Source organism: Dama dama, chromosome 2 (assembly GCF_033118175.1).
Source record: "Dama dama isolate Ldn47 chromosome 2, ASM3311817v1, whole genome shotgun sequence".
Taxonomy (NCBI): domain Eukaryota; kingdom Metazoa; phylum Chordata; class Mammalia; order Artiodactyla; family Cervidae; genus Dama; species Dama dama.
The window spans coordinates 26,980,219-27,000,218 of record NC_083682.1 but is presented as its reverse complement, the minus strand read 5'-3'; the positions used below and the strand labels follow the sequence as shown (position 1 = coordinate 27,000,218).

General features: G+C 43.5%; 1 protein-coding gene across 2 annotated transcripts in view; it reads right to left on the bottom strand.

Annotated features, from left to right (window-relative positions):
- The window catches only part of NELL1 (neural EGFL like 1), a 1,025,511-nt gene that overhangs the window by 653,172 nt on the left and 352,339 nt on the right, over positions 1-20,000 (bottom strand). The gene's annotated exons all lie outside the window — the stretch shown is intronic.

The window sequence follows — 20,000 nt, the reverse complement described above, 5'->3', positions numbered from 1 at the left end:
ACAACTGAGCGACTTCACTTTCACTTTTCACTGTCATGCATTGGAGAAGGAAATGGCAGCCCACTCCAGTGTTCTTGCCTGGAGAATCCCAGGGACGGGGGAGCCTGGTGGGCTGCCGTCTCTGGGGTTGCACAGAGTCAGACACGACTGAAGCAACTTAGCAGCAGCAGCAGCAGTGCTGTGTCTGACACAAAAAAAGGGTATAAAATAAAGTTTCAACCAACTGAATTGAAATGATACAGGAACCATATCCTGATGCTACGTTGGTATGTACTTGCTCTGGAGTAGAGTCAGATGCATGCTCAGATATATACAGAGCTTCCCCAGTGGCTCAGCAGTAAAGAATTTGCCTGCAATTCAATAGCCACAGGAGACACAGGTTCGATCCCTGGGTCAGGAAGATCCCGTGGAGGAAGGCATAGTAACCCACTCCAGTATTCTTGCCCAGAGAATCCCATGGAGAGAGGAGTCTGGCAGGCTCCAGTCCATAGGGTCACAAAGAGTCAGACATGACTGAGCATGCACACATGCAGATACATAGTGATCTCACAAGCACTTAGCAAGTGCCAAGCACGATTCTCAGGGGTTGGGAGTTGGCATATAATCATATTACTTCCACATATTAATTGGACAACAACTGAAAAAGATGGGTACTCATAGCTCCATTTTAGAGTCAAGCAAGTGAAGGCACAGGGAGCTGTCTGTGGTCACGTCACTAGGAAATGACAGGCAAGAATTCAAAGCAGGCATCCCATCTGTTAAGCCCACACTCTTAACCATTAAGCGTTATTGGTGCAAGAGACTATTTCAGGGCGAACAACAGGCAGAAAAGAGTCCAATGCAAGTTCATGTCATAAACAGGTACTGGGCTCGGATTAACATATACACAGTACTATATATAAAATGGCACAAGGAACTATACTCAATAGTTTGCAATAACATATAAGGGAAATAATATTAATTATTCAATTTTATATATATATATATATATATATATATATACACACACACACACACACACACACAATTCACTTTGAATAACAATGCTGTACTCCTGAAACTAACACAACATTGTAAATCAACTATACTTTAATTAAAACAGACAATTTTAAAAAATCTGGAGAATTCAGGATTTGAGCTCAGGGTTTACCAAGAAATGGCCCTTAGGCAGGCTGCTCAGAGTGCTCATCACCTCCTCTGGGTTGTCTTCAACCAGATAGAAGCTGCTCATCCCAACTAGTTCTAGAGCTCTGTTGTGGTCGTTTAGTCTCTAAGTCATGTCCGACTGGACTAAATAGGACACATCAGTGTTTTCCAACCACAGCACTACTGGTACTTGGAGCAGAGAATTCTTTGTTGTGCAGGGCTCACATCGTGCCCTGGAGGATGTTTAGCAACATCTCTGGACTCAGACCAGTAAGTACCAGCAGCATCTCCCGGTTGTGATGACCAAAAATGTCCCCAGACATTCCCCAGCATCCCCTGGAGGCAAAATCGCCCCCTGCTGAGAAGCACTAAAATACATGTGGCCCCAAGCAGACAAGACAGAGTCAGAGAATACAATGACCCTAGTCTTCTTTCTGTCATCAGAGTAAACCATTCTCTGCCTGTAACAATGGGAAACTCTTAACTCTTAAAAGTCTCTTGGGCCACATATACTCACCCTTTCCTCCACCACCGGATGTTGGGAGGACAGGAAGTGATGTTAACGTTCAGCGGTGTGTTACTAATTGGGAGTCAAGTTTCCTGTGTAACCAATTACTCATTTAGAGGAAAAGAAGTTCAGTTGACCTTTGAACACCATGAGGGTCAAAGGCACCAACCCTCCGCAGAGCCAAAAACCTGTGTGTGAATTACAGTCTACCCACCATATACACAGCTCCTCTGTATCAGTGGTTCCTCTAAATCCAGTTCTGCATCCACAGATTTCATAACCTTGGATTGTGTAGCACTGTAGTATTCACTTCTGAAAAAATTCCATATACAAGTGGACCTGAGGTGTGCAAATCAACGTTCAAGAGTCAACTGTCTTGGTCCTCGTTTTGCTCTAGAACTAGACTATCCTTCATCAGACTAATGTACCCTAGGAGGTAAGAAGAGCAATTATAATCATTGCTATTTAAAATAGCATACACACAAGACTCAGAAAGCTTAGGTGATTTAGCCAAAGTCACAAAACTGACTCAAGTTAGAACTAAGACTCAAGCTCAGACCTTTTATGTCAAACATGATTATAGTTCCCTGGCACCCCCAAGGTGAGTAAAGCTTTCAAAAGACGAATTAAAGCAGAAGGAAAAGTGAAAACTTCACAACTGCATTCTGATAACTAAATCACCTTGAGGCTACAGTGGGAGATGTTCGAACATTAGGAATCCTTAAGGTGAAGCAGCCCACAGAGATGATCAGGAAGCAGGCTGGGCTGATGAGGAATGAATAAGGGTTCTGCCACACTGCATCCAGCTCTAACTTGCACCATTTGGTAAATAACAGATCCAAGCATTCCTGCAAAAACTCACTTGCTAAAATTCCCCAAGGACAGCTGAAGAGTCAAGGGAAACATACATCTTCTCTTGCACCAGCTTGTGGGGAACCAGCAACACATTACATGTTGGCTTCATCCTTACTTCTGCAGCCAAGAACCTCTTTTCCTACCAGGCAGCCACGATGTAATATACCTGCCGCAATGAAACAGCCAGTGACAAGGAACAGGCAAACAGGAAGGAAAACAGCACTCTCTGAAGAACTGGATATCTCCTAATCACAGAGGTCAAACCCAAACATCTGACACCCCTGGAGCCACAAGAATGAGTTCAGCTTGTTCCCAGTCACAACTGGTTTAGCAGATGAGTCTTTGTGACCACTGGCCAAAATAGTTCCCACTCCTCCATGTACTCAGACACAGTTTTTGCAGGATGACAGAGTCTGTAACTTCATGGCCTCTAACCCCCATGGCCCCCTGAGTATACTGTTTTGGAAGCTGTAAGGCTGAGGTAGGTATGAAGATGTTTGACCTTTTGTTAAACATATATGGTTGTTGTTTAGCTGCTAAGTCGTGTCCAACTCTTTCGTGACCCCATTGACTGTAGCCTACTAGGCTCCGCTGTCCATGGGATTTCCAAGGTAAGAACACCAGTGGGTTGCCATTTCCTTCTCCAGGGAATCTTCCCCACCCAGGGATCAATTCTGCATTTCCTGCATGGGCATTAAGATCTATTCAATCCTAGTCTGTAGGCTCTGGACACCAAGAGGAATAAGAAAAGGTTTTGATGCAAATATCTTAAAAATTACAGAAGAGATAAACACACAAATACTTACTTTGGATACACTGAGGTAGCCCTGGGAGTTCAAAACCTAAGAGGACTAAGGAGAAATAAATGACCAATTGTTCCTGGGAGCTCAGAGAGCAAAAGGGATGATGCTTAAGAAAAGAATTCAAGTTGTAGAAGTTAACCAGGTGGATAAAAGAGGGAAAGATCTCCCCATTCTATATGGAATAGAATGTGCAAATGCATAGATGTATGAAATATTCCAGTAAGTTACAGAACCCTTGAAGCTTCAGGAGGGCTACAGCACAGACTGTGAGTGGGTAAATGATCAATCATAGCCAACTTTATCTTCCACTCCATGGAACTAGTTTCTGCTTTACCTCCTAGAAAATGAGGAGCTATTTCTGGTTAGGAGAAGAGACACATGATCAAATTTGCAATGAGAAACATCAAACTCCTGGAAATGCAAGGAACAGACACATAATGCAATCAAGATGGAAAGCAGAGGAGGCTTCCAACAAAAATGTCTAAATAGACTGGAGCTCATATTCCAGTGGGAATGGGGAAGACACATAGAAAATAAACATAAAATAGGTTTAAAGAGCTGCAGGTGTGTGGGGGGTGTGTATAAAATTCATTTAATCAAAAAAAAATTCATTTAATCCTATGAGGTGGTACTATTATTATCTGCATTTAACTCATGAGAGTACTGTATCAGTCAGAGTTTGATTAGGAAAATAGAAGCCACCCTATGGATTCCAGGTATAGGAAAGAGAATTGCAGGTGTTTGTAATGTTTGGAAGGACCAGGAGAGTATACACTGGGAAATCATCACCAGTGATCTCAGACTGTAGCAAGTCAGTCAGTGGTTTCAAAACCACACCAGGAAGCCATGAAAAGTCTAAAGAATCTCTGGGACACTCCTGCCACTGCTTGGAGCTGCAGCAGCAAACAGGTCAGTCTCAAGAGCTCACTAGAAAATGGTTGTAGCTCCCACATCCACCCAGGTGTCTGACTGTATCTGCTTCCAGAGAACAGGGGCTTCTCCCCTCCTGCCTCCCAACACATGTCCGTGCCTGTCATTGGCTGCCACTAACCTGAAATCATATAAGAAAAATCTGCAAAACAGTTTTCCTTGCTTCTCTGTAATATGATGCAAATGGTGCTTTTAGAAGGAGATGGGGGTGGGGGTGGGAGTGCCTAGTCAACAACACGGAATGCAGCACAAAAATTGAGACATGGAAAGTTTAGATGACTTTCCCAAGAACCCCTAAGACTTAAGACCAGAGAGGTTAAGTCATTTGCCAGGATCACATAGCTCAAAACAAGTAAAGCCAGGATCTGGGACTTAGGCAGTCAGATTACGAGGTTTACCCATTTTACCACTATGCCAAGATGAGAAATGAAAGAGATGAAGAATATTTGCAGGTTTCAGATTAGATAACAAATTAGATGCTGCTGAATTCAAACTATTCTAACCTGTTCTTTTGCCACTCCCCCCAAAAGCCATGTGAAACAGGAAAGAAAAAGGGAAATAAAGCTTAAAGACCATAATCCTCATTTTAATGGAATTCCCCAAAGCTCTTAGTTACCGGTACCTGGACCTTGAAAACTTTGAGCACACCTGTGACTTCAGTGGCCCAGAGGAAGTGCCAGGACAATCCAGGGTGAAAACCCCTTAATTCCTGCCCTGGAAGCACAGAGCAGAGAGGTCTGGGTCAGGTCCTTGAAGCTGATCTTCTCAGAGAATGTTGCCCTAATAGTTCCAGGATAAAATGGCTTTCCAATGAGATTTCTGTAAAATATTACTACAACTACTAATAATAAATTCAACAGCCAATATTCCTACTGTTCAGATTAATGTGGCTTTTCCATTTCACAGTCCTTTACTCAGAGCTTTCACCTTGATCAAATTGCTAAGGGACATGAATTTTAAATGCCTCCAAGGCTCAAGTCAAAATGACTCAAATAGATTGTTTCAAAACTTGTGAAAAGCCTACAACAGTGTATCATAATAAATAAGGCTAATATTTATACTCAACTGGAATCCTCTATGTTTCATTCATTCCATGGCTACTTGGCATGCCCGCCCACTGTTGCAAGGTCCAAAGCTACAAAGACAAAAAAGTGTCATTCATAGAGACCAACAGCCAGCACACTTTCTGTAAAGGATCAGACAGTATTTTTGGCTTTACAAGTCATATGATCTACTATTGCAATTACTAGGCTCTGTCATTGCGGTGTGAAAGCCTCCACAGACAATGTAAATGAATGGATAGGCTGGTTCCAGTAAAACAGTTTCAAAGACAGGTAGCTGGTTAAATCTTGCTTGGAGGCCGTAATCTGCCAACACAGTTCTAGGTCACTAAACCAAGGTATGAATCCACAATCAGAAATAACAGCATCATCTGAGGGCTTGTTAGAAATGTAAATTCTCAGGCCCCACACAAGCCCACTGACTCAGAATCTCTGGGGGTGGCCCTGGGTATCTGTGTTTTAACATGCCCTCCATGTGATTCTGATGCACACTAACATTTGAAAACCACTGGTCTAGACCTGCACTGTCCAATATGGTAGCAACAACCAACAACATAAAGTTTCAGTGCTCACTTGCACTAGCCACACTTCAAGTGCTCACTAGCCACATTAAGCATGCTTCCTTCACTGCAGAAACTTCTATTGGACAGCACTGGGGTCCAGACAGAACCACTGACCAAAAATCGTCAAGAGTCACGAAGGGGGCAACAATGGACCAAATACAAGTGGAGCATGAAGTTAGGGATGGTCAGTTCTACAGGTGGGGAGGGGGTCACTGAAGGTTTAGCAATGATGGGGCATGAGTGGGAAGCTACAGTAGAGAAAGGTAAGTTAAGATGAGAACATTGTGTACAAAGGCACCAAGAAGTAAAGGACATGGTTTGTTACAGGGACTGTGATTCCTTCACTTCGGCTAGAAAAAAAAGGAGTGCCTGTGGTTAAGAATGGAGAAACAAAACTAGAGAGATGGTAGAACTGAGTCATGGCACACCTGTGTGCCTGCCTCAGGGGTTTGGAGACTTACTGGGTATTCAAAGTATGATTGATTTGTGCTTACAAAGACCACCCAACCAAATGCATCCACAGCCTAGGAAAAAGCAAGCAATGTGTTTATCTGATCTATCTCAAGGCTTCTCTAGGTAATTGGTTTATTCTTAGCTACTGGAAGGGAGAAAGGGCGTGAATTCAACCAAAACCGATTTGTCATTAAAAAAGAAGGCATGCAATTACACTCACCTTGCCCTGAAGAGCACTGCCTGTCCAAACATACAATGGAAATGGAAAGGTTAGTTAACGACATATTCATTATCTAGCATCCATGAGTTAGCGGCCAGCAATGCCAATAAGCACCACAATGGAAGGGCCTCTTTCCACCGACAGGTCAGCAGGACACAGTTCCTCTCTGCCAAGACGGGAGGCACCAAGGGCAAATGCTATGGGATCCTGAGGCTCAGAGTTCAGATTTAAAAGCTCTATACATCGGATTCACATAAAACAAGCTGAGAGACCATTTATACAGCAAAACAGTGGCCCAGAGACAGCGACAGCACAAAGAGAGCAACCAGCAGGTTTCTGGGAATGAACATACTGTGTTCCTAACAAGATGTGCCTGTTTAAAAGAGGGCAATGTTATATTTTACTTAAATGCAATGTTAACACCTGTAAAGAAGAACCATATAGAGGAAAAGCATAGATGGGACTCTGGGATCGATTCGTGGTGGGAAAGGAAAAAGGAGGGGTGGGGAGGAATTTCAAAATGGGCCTTACATTCTGTTATGAACCAAAGGTGTTTCAAAAGCTGCTGACCTTTTCACAACAGCATTGATTCGGTCACAGGACAAAAAAAAGCCATGGAACAGGAGAAAAAAAAAGAAAAAAAATGCACCTGAGGTTAACAGGTGAAAGCAAACTGTGAAAGGAAGAAAGAAGTTTGACCTTCAAAGGCTAACATATTGTCAGGCCAACCCAACCTGGACAGGCATTTATCCCCAAGGTCACTCCCAAGCAGGAGCTGCTATCACCACAGGAAAGTGGACTGGGGTCCTGGCTTGCAGAGTTAATTCTGAGACCACTACGTGTTCAGTTCCCGAACGCATAGCAGTCAGTTCACCAGCAAACATGAATCTCTTCCTCTGCTTCTCAGCCCTTCATTGGCAGCCTTGCTTCATTTGTACTTGGGTCCATTCTTTACAATGGCACCCAGCAATAAATAGAACCAATATATTCATCAAACTCCTTGATGTTATAACATAAAGGAAACTGAGAATCCCACTTGCAGAAGGAAAAAAAGGAAAAATAAAATAAAATCAGTGAACAGAAAAAATAAATTGTCAAAAGGTAGTTACCTAAAGAAAAACAGAGTTGACATACCAAGAAATGGTACAGAAATCTGAAAAAAATGGACAAAGTTCAGGTCAGTGAACAGGTTATGTTCCATGATAAGTAAAAGCCAAGAGGCAAAATGCCTGACAAATGCAGTGGGAAAGGTCAGCTAAGGAAAACAAGAGCTAAAATCAGTGCTTTTTTCCAAAACTGCTTAAGAGGCTGATAAGAAAACAACCACGATGGGGAGAGGCAGGCACAATCTGAATTACTTTAAATAATAATTTTATTAACAAGTTCATCAAGTTAGGTAAACTAATTACATTTCTAGTCCTGAGTTATTTAATCAACATTTTTAAGCCTCTAATATAGTGCTGTGCCAAGCAACAGATTCACAAATATATATAAAATATACTCTCCATGTTCTAGGATTTCACTGTGTCCTGAGATTAGAGCAATCAGCAAGCAACTAATTAAAGAATTATAAGTGCTCAAACCAGGAGTTATGCATTTGCTGAAATACAGTTTCATCAGCCCCATGGATGTAAAACTTACTTAGGAAATAAGCCTATCTAGTGCTTAGGGAGAAGAAACAGACTATGAGGAATGCCAGCATCGCGGGGCTGAGGAAATAACAGTACATTCAACTCTATTTCTTCATTAATCTGTCCTAGGGAAGATCTTTCTCAGTTGTTCAAACTGAATTTACAGTGAGAACAGGGAGACAAGTAAGGAAATAAAGCTTACAAACTTCATTCCACTCCAAGAATTTCCATCTCAGAGGTTAGAAAAACCTGCCTGGACCTGGCCTGACCACTCTGGTAACTGGAAGAATTTAATCACAAAGCAACAGCACAGGAAACTCCCGCTCAGGACCCCAGTTCCTGCTGGGTCAAATCCATTTACATCACTGAGTTGACAAAGTTGAATTCAACTGAAAATCCCTGTCCCCGGCGCCAACTGAAGAAGCTCTTGTTTGAAAAGGTTGGAAGAATTAGAGCAACAAAATAAAGTAGTAGTGGGTTATAACCCAATGTACAAAATAAACATCAATGAGTCTTCCTTCCCAAAACACATAACCCCAGCTAAAGTGTGAGGAAAAAAATTAGACAAATCCCAAGTGAGGGACATTGTATTTAACACCTGACCAGTATGCATCAAAACTCTCAAGGTCATCTAAAACCGTCATGTTACGAGGAGCCAAAGGAGAGATGAGGGCTTCCTGGGTGGCTCAGTGGTAAAGAATGCACCTGCCAATGCAGGAGACGTGGGTTCAATCCCTGAGTCGGAAAGATCCCCTGGAGCAGGAAATGGCAACCCACTCAAGTATTCTTGCCTGGGAAATCCCATGGACAGAAGAACCTGGCGGTCTAAAGTCCACGGGGCTGCAAAAGAGTCAGACACAATGTAGTGACTAAACAACAACAAAGGAGAGACCGTGACTAAATATAAGTCTGGAAGTCATTCAAGGACGTCTGAAAGAAGGTATGGGCTTTAACTGATGATGATGTACCAGCTTTGGTTCATTCATTGTAACAAACGCATCACAGTTCATGTATAATGCTAATAGGGAAACAGAACTCCATGCACTCTCTTTACAAACTCTGAGAGTCTAAAAAACTGTTGTAAAATCCAAAGATCATTCAAAGGAAAAGATAGAGGAAACACATCCTTGGCAGGCAGATGATGTAGGACCCATTTAATCGTCTCAGCAACCCAATGTGATAATGGCCACAATTATCCCCATTTTACAAAGAAGAGGACTAACAGGGAGGGTAGTTTAGTAACTTACTCAAGGTCACATGGCTGGTGGTGAGTGGATTCAGATCCAAACTCTCCGATGTTAGAGACCATGCTTTCAGCCACCACACTGTACTGACCCCAGATCCTAAACTCAAAGCGCTTTTTCATCTGCACACACTTTGTTCCCACCCCGCCCCTCGCAGTCTAGACCACTGCTTCTGGGCTCTCCTGGCACAGGCTCTGAGATTGCTTCCTGCCTGGTTTCTTCTTTGCTGTCATTTCCACCGCCCAGTCCTCCAGCCATCTATGTTCACCCCTTGCCTCAAGATTAGAAACCAAATTGGCTTCTTCCTAGGCTCTTCTCAACCAATTCTAGGTTTTCCTAATCTTTCCAGGCTGATTATCTTCAGCACTGCTATATCCCCGAAGCCAGAGAGAGGGCTTAGGTCAGGGGAGAATCCACTTCAACATGGGCATAAGCCCCATGGGGGACAGCCAGGGCTCTGCCTGTATCAGGGAACCAGAAGCCTCCTGGGCTGGTCCTAACAGATGCCAGCCAAGACTCCCATGCAGGATACGTGGGTGAGTGGGCTTCCCATGCCCCTCACTCAAGACAATTCCTGGATGGGGGAAAGAAAGGGAACCCCCGGGGAAAATTCCATGGTCTTCAGTGAAAGCCTGGTGGGGAGAACTCTGAATACAGCACACAGTCAACATCTGGGATATGCTTTCGGGGCTGGAACAGAGTAAAGCCCAGGAAGACGTGCAATCCCAGGATGCTTGCTGTATCAACAGAGCTTCTGGTTACAGGAGAGTGTTCATCTTACCTCAGGAAGACAGCAACTGGAAAGTACAGCAGCTACAGTGGCCTCTGTCCTCTGGGCTCCAAAATCAATATGAATGCCAGAGAGGACACAAGACCCAACCCAGAAGTGCTCCCATCAGGTGCCTGGAAGCCCAGCCTCACCAGCAGCGCTGACTCAGTGCATGGGAAAACTCTAAGCTCTGGAGTCAGAGGGCTGCTCAACTTCTCTGAGCAGCAGTTCTTAGACTGTAAAGTGGGAGCTGTGGCTTTTATTTGGCAAAATGGTTGTCAAGAGGAAACCACTTTGCAGGTGTAAGGCTGGCACAGTGGCAAGCCTCCAAGAGGGGCTCAGGAATTATCAGTGTTCTGGTCTTCGGATTATAGTGGTGACTACAGCAGTAGAAATAACTCTAGACATTGAACTTGAAGATAAACACTGGTTTTATGACTCTTTATTGCATGCCCACTACATGTTGGGTGACGGAGAGGATGAGCCCAGCAGAGGCGAGCTCCTGAGCTTAGCCTACCATGCTAGGGAGAAGATGCATAATAATCAGCAAATTACAATCAAGGGTATTTGCTAAGAAACTGATATAAGTACTGAGTAGTCTGCATATGTAACAGACATAAAAATGGACATCTAAGACAGCTCGTCTCCCTGCTACTCCCCCCTACGAGAAGTTCTGGACACCCAGCTGCAGACTGCACTCAGTAGGCAGCTCCCAGCTGTCGGCTCTTTCCAGGTCCACCTTCGCTGCAGAGAGATGCCTGGTTTGAGAACACTCTCTTCCCAGGGCAGCCTGCACTGAGGGCGGAGCCAAAAGTGGGTATAAAGGCATAGCCATACTGTTCTAACATGACATACATGTCAACTCTGACATACAATATTTACCCCAGATACTTGGTGTATTAGCATTTTAACTTCTCCCTCTGCCCAATCCTGCTTCCTCCCATTTCATAGGTGTTGATCCCTAATAATCACAGGCTTCCCAGGTGGTGCTAGTGATAAAGAATCCGCCTGCTAAGCAGGAGATGATCCCTGGGTTGGGAAGATCCCCTGGAGAAGGAAATGGTAACCTGCTCCAAAATTTTTGCCTGGGAAATTCCAGGGACAGAGGAGCCTGGCGGGGTACAAAAGAGTTAGACACAACTGGGCCCAGCACAGAGAAGACCTCTAATAAACATTTTGCACACATACTCCATCTCAAGCATCTGCTTCCAGAGAACCTAGGAAGACAGTCCCTGGTCCATCTCATGGATGGCCAAGGAACCCTGACAACACTGGGAAGTCCAAAAAGGCTTCACTAAAGAGAAAATTCTGTGGTTGATTTCTGAGTTTGATTAGATCTTAAAGAAGCAAAGAGAAGAGAAATAAGATTGTCCCCTGAGAATTAAACTCGTAAAATCTACATACAGTGGGGTGAGATTAGCCATCTGGGGAAATACACCTAGAGAATGTAAATGTGACTGAGGAAGTGAGGAGCACTGAAAACCCCATCAAGGTGATTCGGGAGTCATTTCAAGGAGTGAGAACTGCAGCATGATTGTAATTCACTGAGCAGAAGGAAGCCTCATCAATGGCATTGTACCTTGTTTAGAGAAAGACTGAACAGAAAGGGAGCTGAGAAGCCAAAGGTGGAAAAGTACTCCAGGGTGACATGGCTCCAAGCTGGCCAAGCTAAGACCAGTTTGCAGATAGTTTTTTCAAGATGCGGGGCAAAAGAGGAGGGGCCTATTCCCACCTGCTTTACATTTTCCAGTATAGGTGTTCCCTGGTAGCTCAGTGGTAAAGAATCCACCTGCCAATGCTGAAAATATGAGTTTGATCCCTGGACAGGGAAGATCCCACATGCCTCGGAGCAACAAAGCTTAGCAAGAAAGCTAAGCAGCTAAGCCTGTCGTGAGCCACAGCAATCCAACCTGTGCTCCTGTCTGGGAGCTGCAACTACTGAGCCCGCGTGCCCTAGAGCCCATGCTCTGTAACAAGACAAGCCACTAAATGAGAAAGAAGTCTGCACGAAACTAGAGAATAGCCCCCGATCACCATAACTAGAAAAAGCCCACGCAGCAACAAAGCTCCAGCGCAGCCAAAAATAAATAAATCAATTAAATTACTTTTAAAATAATTCTCCAGCATAGAAATAGCTCTAGTCAAGCTCTGTGACACCTCACCTTTCAAAAGAGCCCCTCAGGGCTACTCTGATCTTAGCCTGCTATTCAGGCATGCAGTTCTAGGCACTTTCATGCATTATATTATTTACCTTCACTTTCTAGATGGCAAGTATTAACATTTTGATTTTGAGGAGACTGAAACCCAGGTTCTTACATCTTAAATGACTTGCCTATTGTCTTGTCAGGTAACGGCATGGGATCTGAACCCTGGTTGGCTGTGCCCTGGGCTGTGGGGATTACAACTGCAAGTTCAGCCCTTTCAAACCTCACCAGAAGCCTCCTGTTAATCCTAGCTCTAAGAGATGGGTGGAAAGAAGGAAGGGCGGGTTGGGAAGTAGTTAGCAAACTGAATCCTCCTTTACCATTAGAAAAACACCAAGGAAAATGAACATAATTGTCTAAAAGATAGGACTCACAAACATCCATAAGGATAAATGGAAATAAAAACTGGATGAAACTTCCAAAGAAATTTCCTCAGGGAAGGAGTAGTACGGAGTGAGCAGAAGACTGTTGCTTCTTCATCATGAGCCACGTACCACTATGTCACTTCTAATATACAAAGGTTGTACTTTGATAAAAATGGAATTGAAACAGGAGGGAAGGGGGCAGGGCACAACTTTTGAAAGGATGACATTTGAAAGAATGACATAATCCGAGGACACAACATAAACATTAGAATCAAATGGTCCTAAGATGGCAGACACGGCGACTTTGACTTTGCCTGGTCTGCCATCTTGGAACTTTAACCTTCAGTATATCCTCATTGTAACACATCCACAAGCTAAATGCGCATCCAGAGGAGCTATGACAGTTCCAAGGCTGACCATCAAAGACCAAAAGCTGGCACTGGTCCAATTCCTAGAAACCTTTGCCCCTTCCCCAAAATGGTTGGAATAATCCTCCCGCTCATTATAGTCTATGAAATTATCCAGCGAATAAAAGCTAACTGCACCACACATTCTGATGCCACACTCACCCTCTGCAACAGCCTACACTCTGTGGAGCGTGTTTCTCTCTCAACAAATCCACTTCTTAGCTATCACTCTGTCCCTCACTGAATTCCTTCTGTGATGAGACATCAAGAACTTGAGCTTCATTAGGTCCTGAAACCAGATCTGTGATCTCAGTTGGAAGACCATGGGTTTTGGTTGGGTTCCAATCCCAGCCATGGAGGTTAGAGTCCCAAGCAGGGTTTCGGCCAGGTTTGAGCCCTGGCCAAGTGGGTTCAAGTCCCAAAGTGGGTTTCGGCTGGGTTTGAGTCCCAATCTGAGGTAAATAGTTTCAAAATTAGTATGAAGTGCAGTGCTCTATGAAGAGAATAAACGTTTCTGTAGCACCGTCTGAAAGACATGCCCTCCTCTGAATACTTTATACCTAGATTGATCCAGGATAACAAACAGCCGCAGTCCCAGAACACAAGGACAGAACTGGGATGTCAGCAGGGCCCATTCTGGGGAGAGGGAACTCTACTGCCCACTCAAGAACAGCCACCTCTGAGAATTCCCTGATGATCCAGTAGTTAAGACTCCACACTCCCAATGTAGGAGACACAGGTTCTGTCCCTGGTCAGGGAACTAAGATCCTGAATGGCATGACCAAAATAATAAATAAATTGTTTTAAATTATTTGAAAAAAAAAAAGCCAATCGCCTCCTGACCCAGGAGGTGGGGTATATTATCCAGATGGGCGTGACCATACTACCAGAACCAAATACTATGAAAACCTTCCTCTGAGCACACGCTCCTTAAGAAACCCTCTGATCATTTTTCCTTCCCTTCAAGGTAAGAATATCCTGGTCTGTCTCAGAAAGATGTCTGACCTGCCTGAAAATTACTGTAAATTATTGAATTGACATTCTGAGATAGTATATATAATCAGGTCCCAGAAGCATGTCAAATATGAGCCTGTCCCAAAGAGATAGCTCTGCTCAGTAAACTGGTAAAGTCAGATGTCTGAAGCAAGCAGCAAGAGGCAGACCCTGGGAGGCAGCGTCTTGCATCAGAGGAATCGCTACCTTGCATGTGAACTCTGGGTAACCCTATCAGGCATCTTTCTACTGGTAAAACTCTCTGCTCTGCTGTAAGGCCCAGTCTTGTCCTATGAGATACTATGAAGTCAGATTAAGGCTTGGGGTCTTATTTTTCTCTTCTCACCTCACAGTGAGCACTGGGAACACAGGGCATGGTCCTTTCATCTTCGTATCATCAGTACTTTGCACACCATCTAATGAGATTGAAGGTCATTGAACATGACCTTCAATAAATGTTACTTGAATTTGTTACTTCATTCATTTATAAATGAAGAATGAATGAATGGAGCGATGCTACATTCCATGAAGCTCCTAGAAGTTGATGTGAGACCATTAGGGGCTCAATGTCAAGAAGAACACTGAATCAGGTATACTGGAGTTCCAGGATTTTTGCTGGTGGCAGTTGTGGGTCAGAGGCAGTCATTATTGGGACGCCAGTCACTTGTAATGACTACAATAGCAAAAGCACAAAGATTTGGAACATACGAAATAAACACAAGGCTTAGGACATCAAAGTGTTCATAAACTTTCACCTCCCACCAACCAAATTATCTCATTTGCATTTTACTCGATATTTTGAATTGCCTCCATTGATGGGACCTTGAGAGCAACAGTATTTTAGGAAGTTCATCTTCCCCTCCACATTATCCCCTCCACATTCCCCTCCACTTGTCCTCTCGGGTGACCAAGGTCAGTGAGTTAGCAGAAGAGCTGATACTACAAGACAACAGAAAGTTCAACAGGTCCAGGCCCTGGTACGAACCCACTGACTGATACACGTGAGGCTGATCATGGGTATCCTAACAAGCCAGTTGTTCCTTATAAACTTGCTCATCTTTCCCAGCTCTGTCCACAGTTCCCCCACCCCCACCCCCCGTTAATGTGTTGCCCACATTTTTCATTCATTTTCTCACTCATTCATTTATTCAGCTACATTCTTTTCAGCACCTACTATATACCGGGCTTTGTAAATATTCCTATACTGCAACTTTTTCCCCAAGACACTCACAGTCTAGATGCCATGTATCAGAAGGAAATCTAAAATATTCAGATGTCATTTTTAATTTTCTAGTATTCTTTCACAAAGAATCATGTAGACAAAATACTTGGATATTTAAATCAATCAAGGAATATTTACTGAATCTTCCTACTAAATGATCAGCATCAACCCAATCTTCACCACAGAAAAACTTTAAGATGTTAGTTCTTATCTTCAACACATTTTTAATGAAGTAGGTTAGTCAAGTCAGCACATATGAAACAATACGCAAACAATGTAAAAAGTTTCAAAATGTGTGAGCCAATTTCTAATAATTTGGAGACTCATGGTATAATTACTGCAGCAGGTGGGAGAAGGCAAGTGGGAATAGTTTAGTGAGAGCTGATGAATTTGACTTCCTCCACTGGAGCCTGAGGTATGTTTATTCACTCCTGCGGCATCTTTCAGTCCTACCATTAAAGAAGACGGTTGTCTTCAGTGATTGAAAAAAGTCACTTTCAGTTCTGAATTCCTTGGTACGTCTCTTGTACAAGCCACAGAAGGTTTCATTTTAGGGCATGAACTTCCCCTGAGCCTCTGTACTGGGTTGGCCAAAAAGTTCATTTGGGTTTTTCCATAAGATAAATCTTTTGGCCAAACTGATAGATAAACCAATGAGGATATTGCTGTTCACATTTACATCTGCTGAAGCCAGTCATAAAGAGAAATATCATATATTAATGCATATATATGGAATCTAGAAAAAATGGTACAGATGAAGGATTCCTTCACGGCTCAGATGGTAAAGAATCTACCTGCAATGCAGGAGACCCAGGTTCGATTCCTGGGTTGGAAGATCTCCTGGAGAAGGGAATGGCTACCCACTCCAGTATTCTTGCCTGGAGAATTCCATGGGTAGAGGAGCCTGGTAGGCTACAATCCATGGGGTTGCAAAGAGTCAGACACCACTGAGCAAGTAACACAACATGGAATCTGGAAAAATCATACAGATGAATCTATTTTCAGGGCAGGAATACACATGCAGATGTTGAGAACAGATGCTCGGACACAAGGGTGGAAGGAGAAGATGGGACAAACGGGAGGATGAGGATTGGCATATATATATACCACGTGTGAAATACGTAACTAATGGGAAGCTGCTACATAGCTCAGGGAGCTCAGCTTGATGCTCTGTGATGACCTAAAAGGATAGGCTGGGGGGGTTGGAGGGAGGCTCCAAAGGCAGGAGATACTTGTATACATAGAGCAGAGTTAAGTCACTTTATAGGAGAAACGAGTGCAACATTGTACAGCAACTATACTCCAATAAAAAATTAAATTAAAAAATGTTACAAAGTAACTACATATATGAAGTTTTGTGAAGTTACAAAAATCATCTTGGATAGCAGACCACACCTTAATGTTGGAAATTGCTTGTTTTACACTGGACATCTAGACCTTATGATTGTTGTTCTTTAATTTGAGGATTGAAGGATGTGATAGAATTAGGCACTGTTAAATCATAATTGCATAGCACCTGCAGTTGCAAATGAGCGTGAATGAGCATACATCCCTCCCACACAAACCCGGCACCGAGACACCAAGAGGATGGAAGCTGGCTGCCTGGCTTCTAACAAAACAGAGAAATCAGGAAAGAGACAGGGAAGAGGAAGCCAGCAAAGAAGGTGGGGGGGGGGGGGGTGTAAAATATGCATGCACAAAGCTCCAAACAGGAGTTGCAGCAGTTACAGCAGAGAGCAGCCCCAGGCTAGCAGTAATTTTCACCCCAATCATTTCTGCAGCTTCTCACCCTGTGCCTGATATAAACACACTGGTTGTGAATGTCCTGATCCTATCAATATGTCACATGTTATTATGTCTTCTGGGAAGACTGTGTCACAAAGAACTGACATTTATAACAAATTTAAAGGTTCCAGTCATTTCAAAAAATGCCCATCTCCATCCCAACTTTGGCAAACAAAATGTAACCAGACAATAAGAGGATAAGGGAAGATGCTAGGTGAGTGAACTGCCTTGTCTCATTTCCCTGGTTATAGGAGAGGGTGGAGGATGAGGTCTGCAATAGAATCCTGCCTTGTTCAAGAAAATTACTCCATGATCTTCCATTCTCATCCCAAGAATAAAGCACTGTTCACCTCACATTGCTATATGTAAATAAATCACCCCTTATCCCACCCACAGGAAGATATCCATTAAAAAGTTAGGTTCGATTTTCACTTTGTGTTTTGCTTTCCCAGTAGTTCACAGCATTAAAAGCAGATACAGAGGTTTGTTCCATTCAGAGGCCAAGGAATTTACTTTGGCTCATCCTGTCCACCTCCCTATGAAATGGTCAGAGAGAAAGAGCCATGTCAGAGTAAATCAGTGGGGAAATAAGGCACCATAGTGGCCAAAACTCCAGTGCTAAGCTTTCGGATGAATGGGATGGGGTCAGTGGCTTCAAACCCAAGAGGAGTCTTGGGATCTCACCTTGCTACAGCCAGATACTCAAGAGACCTGTCACTAAGGATGTATAAACATTGATGAGAGGAGGGGAGAAGACGGAGGACCAGAGGGAGGGGAGCCTGTTCTAGGAGCAAGAGTCCCTCACCACATGGAGAGAAAATGAACAAGAGTGAAGATCGAGTACAGTGACTGTACCCACTAGAAGATGGGGCTCAATCATTAAAGTACAGTATGATGCAGGCATACTAATGGCCCCACTTCTTGAGAAAAAGAAGAGACCTGGAGAGAGGAGTCCTTTATATTCTTCATCCCCCACACAGGGTGGAGACTCTGCCATTCAGAAACCTTACTGATGGAGCAGGAAGGCTTCTGATTGTCTCCACTTGCTGTCACTGAATCTTCGTGACCCCAGGCAAACCATCCGATTTCCAAAGTTCTTTGTGGACTTCCCTGGTGGTACAGTAAATAGAAATCTGCCTGCCAGTGCAAGGAACACGGGTTCGATCCCTGCAAGGAGATCTAACCAGTCAAACTTAAAGGAAATCAGTCCTGAATATTCACTGGAAGGACTGATACTGAAGCTGAAGCTCCGATACTTTGGCCACCTGATGCAAAGAACTGACTCATTGTAAAAGATCCTGATGCTGGAAAAGAATGAAGGCAGGAGGAAAAGCGGATGACAGGGGATGAGATGGTTGGATGGCATCACTGCTCGATGGACATGAGTTTGAGAAAGCTCTGGGAGTTGGTGATGGACAGGGAAGCCAGGCATGCTGCAGTCCATGGGGTCACAAAGAGTCAGACACGACTGAGCGACTGAACTGATTCAAGCAAGGGTGCCTAGACAATATTAAAAGTGAAATGCCACTGTGAGTTAATGAGATATCGGAAAGCTTTTAACCTAGGGCTGCAAAACTGCACTGTTAATGCTGACGCTCATAAACACCATCTTTATTGAGAAGAGAGGAGATCGGAAATACACGCTACTCATTCATAAAGACAAGGGCCAAGAGGCAGCAAAATGCCAGTGATCAGGCAGCGGTACCCCAGCACAATGTCGTGGGCTCGAAATACCACCAGTGTGATGATCCATCCATACTCCTTCCCCAGCAAATCTCTGCCAAGAGTTCAGTTCAGAGAGAATGCAGCCTGGGACAAAACCACACTAACCCTGGTGCAGCAGACTTTCTGCTCCCAATATCAGCTTCTCGATTGGGGTATCTGTAGTGTTATCCAATTTTTAAACACAGCAGAGGGGCAGGGGAGGGGATATAATTGTCCAGAGTGCTCTGAAAATAAATAAATAGGAATTTAAGACGGAGCTTAAATGAGACATAGCAATGAACCTTGCTTTAAGTCTTAGTGTGGAAAATCATCATACAGACATTTTTCACCTACCCGTATTCATACTCAGTTGCTCCAGTCGTTTCCAACTCTTTGCGACTCTATGGATTGTAGCCCACCAGGTCCCTCTGTCCATGGGATTCTCCAGGCAAGAATACGAGAGTCAGCTGCCACGCCTTCCTTCAGGGGATGTTCCCACCCCAGGGATCAACCTGTGGCTCCCGCATTGCAGGCAGTTTCTTTACCACTGAGCTACCAGGGAAGCTGTCACCCACCCCCTAAGCATCAGTAAATGCCATAATAAAATACAAGCTTGTAAGAATAATGTGACTACAGTTATTATTCTGAATATGAGTCTTCTCTTTCCAGGGATGGAGTTAAGATAAACATAAGAACCTAGATTTGGTATATTCTGATTCCAAGACTTGCCCTACATCACTTTAGGATGGATGTGGTCTTAATGAAATTTCTGATATGAGCTTTTTCCTCATCATTTTCTTTCAAAAGACAGGCATGGGAAAAAGTTAACGAGTTGAGACATTTCACCAAGGTAGCTGTGGTCTCTAGGCTGTGGGATTTAGCAAACTGACAACACTTAGAAAAAACCTTTTTTTTGTAAGAATGTTTATCTTACAAACTATATTCCTTTTTGACACTAAAGCTGTTTAATATACCAAATGGTACTACTAACATTTTTAAAAGAACACTTTAAAGCAAAAACATATAGAATAATCCTTTAAATTCAGCATTAATCCCATGGATGGAGGAGTCTGGTAGGCTGCAGTCCATGGGGTCGCTAAGAGTTGGACACAACTGAGCGACTTCACTTCCACTTTT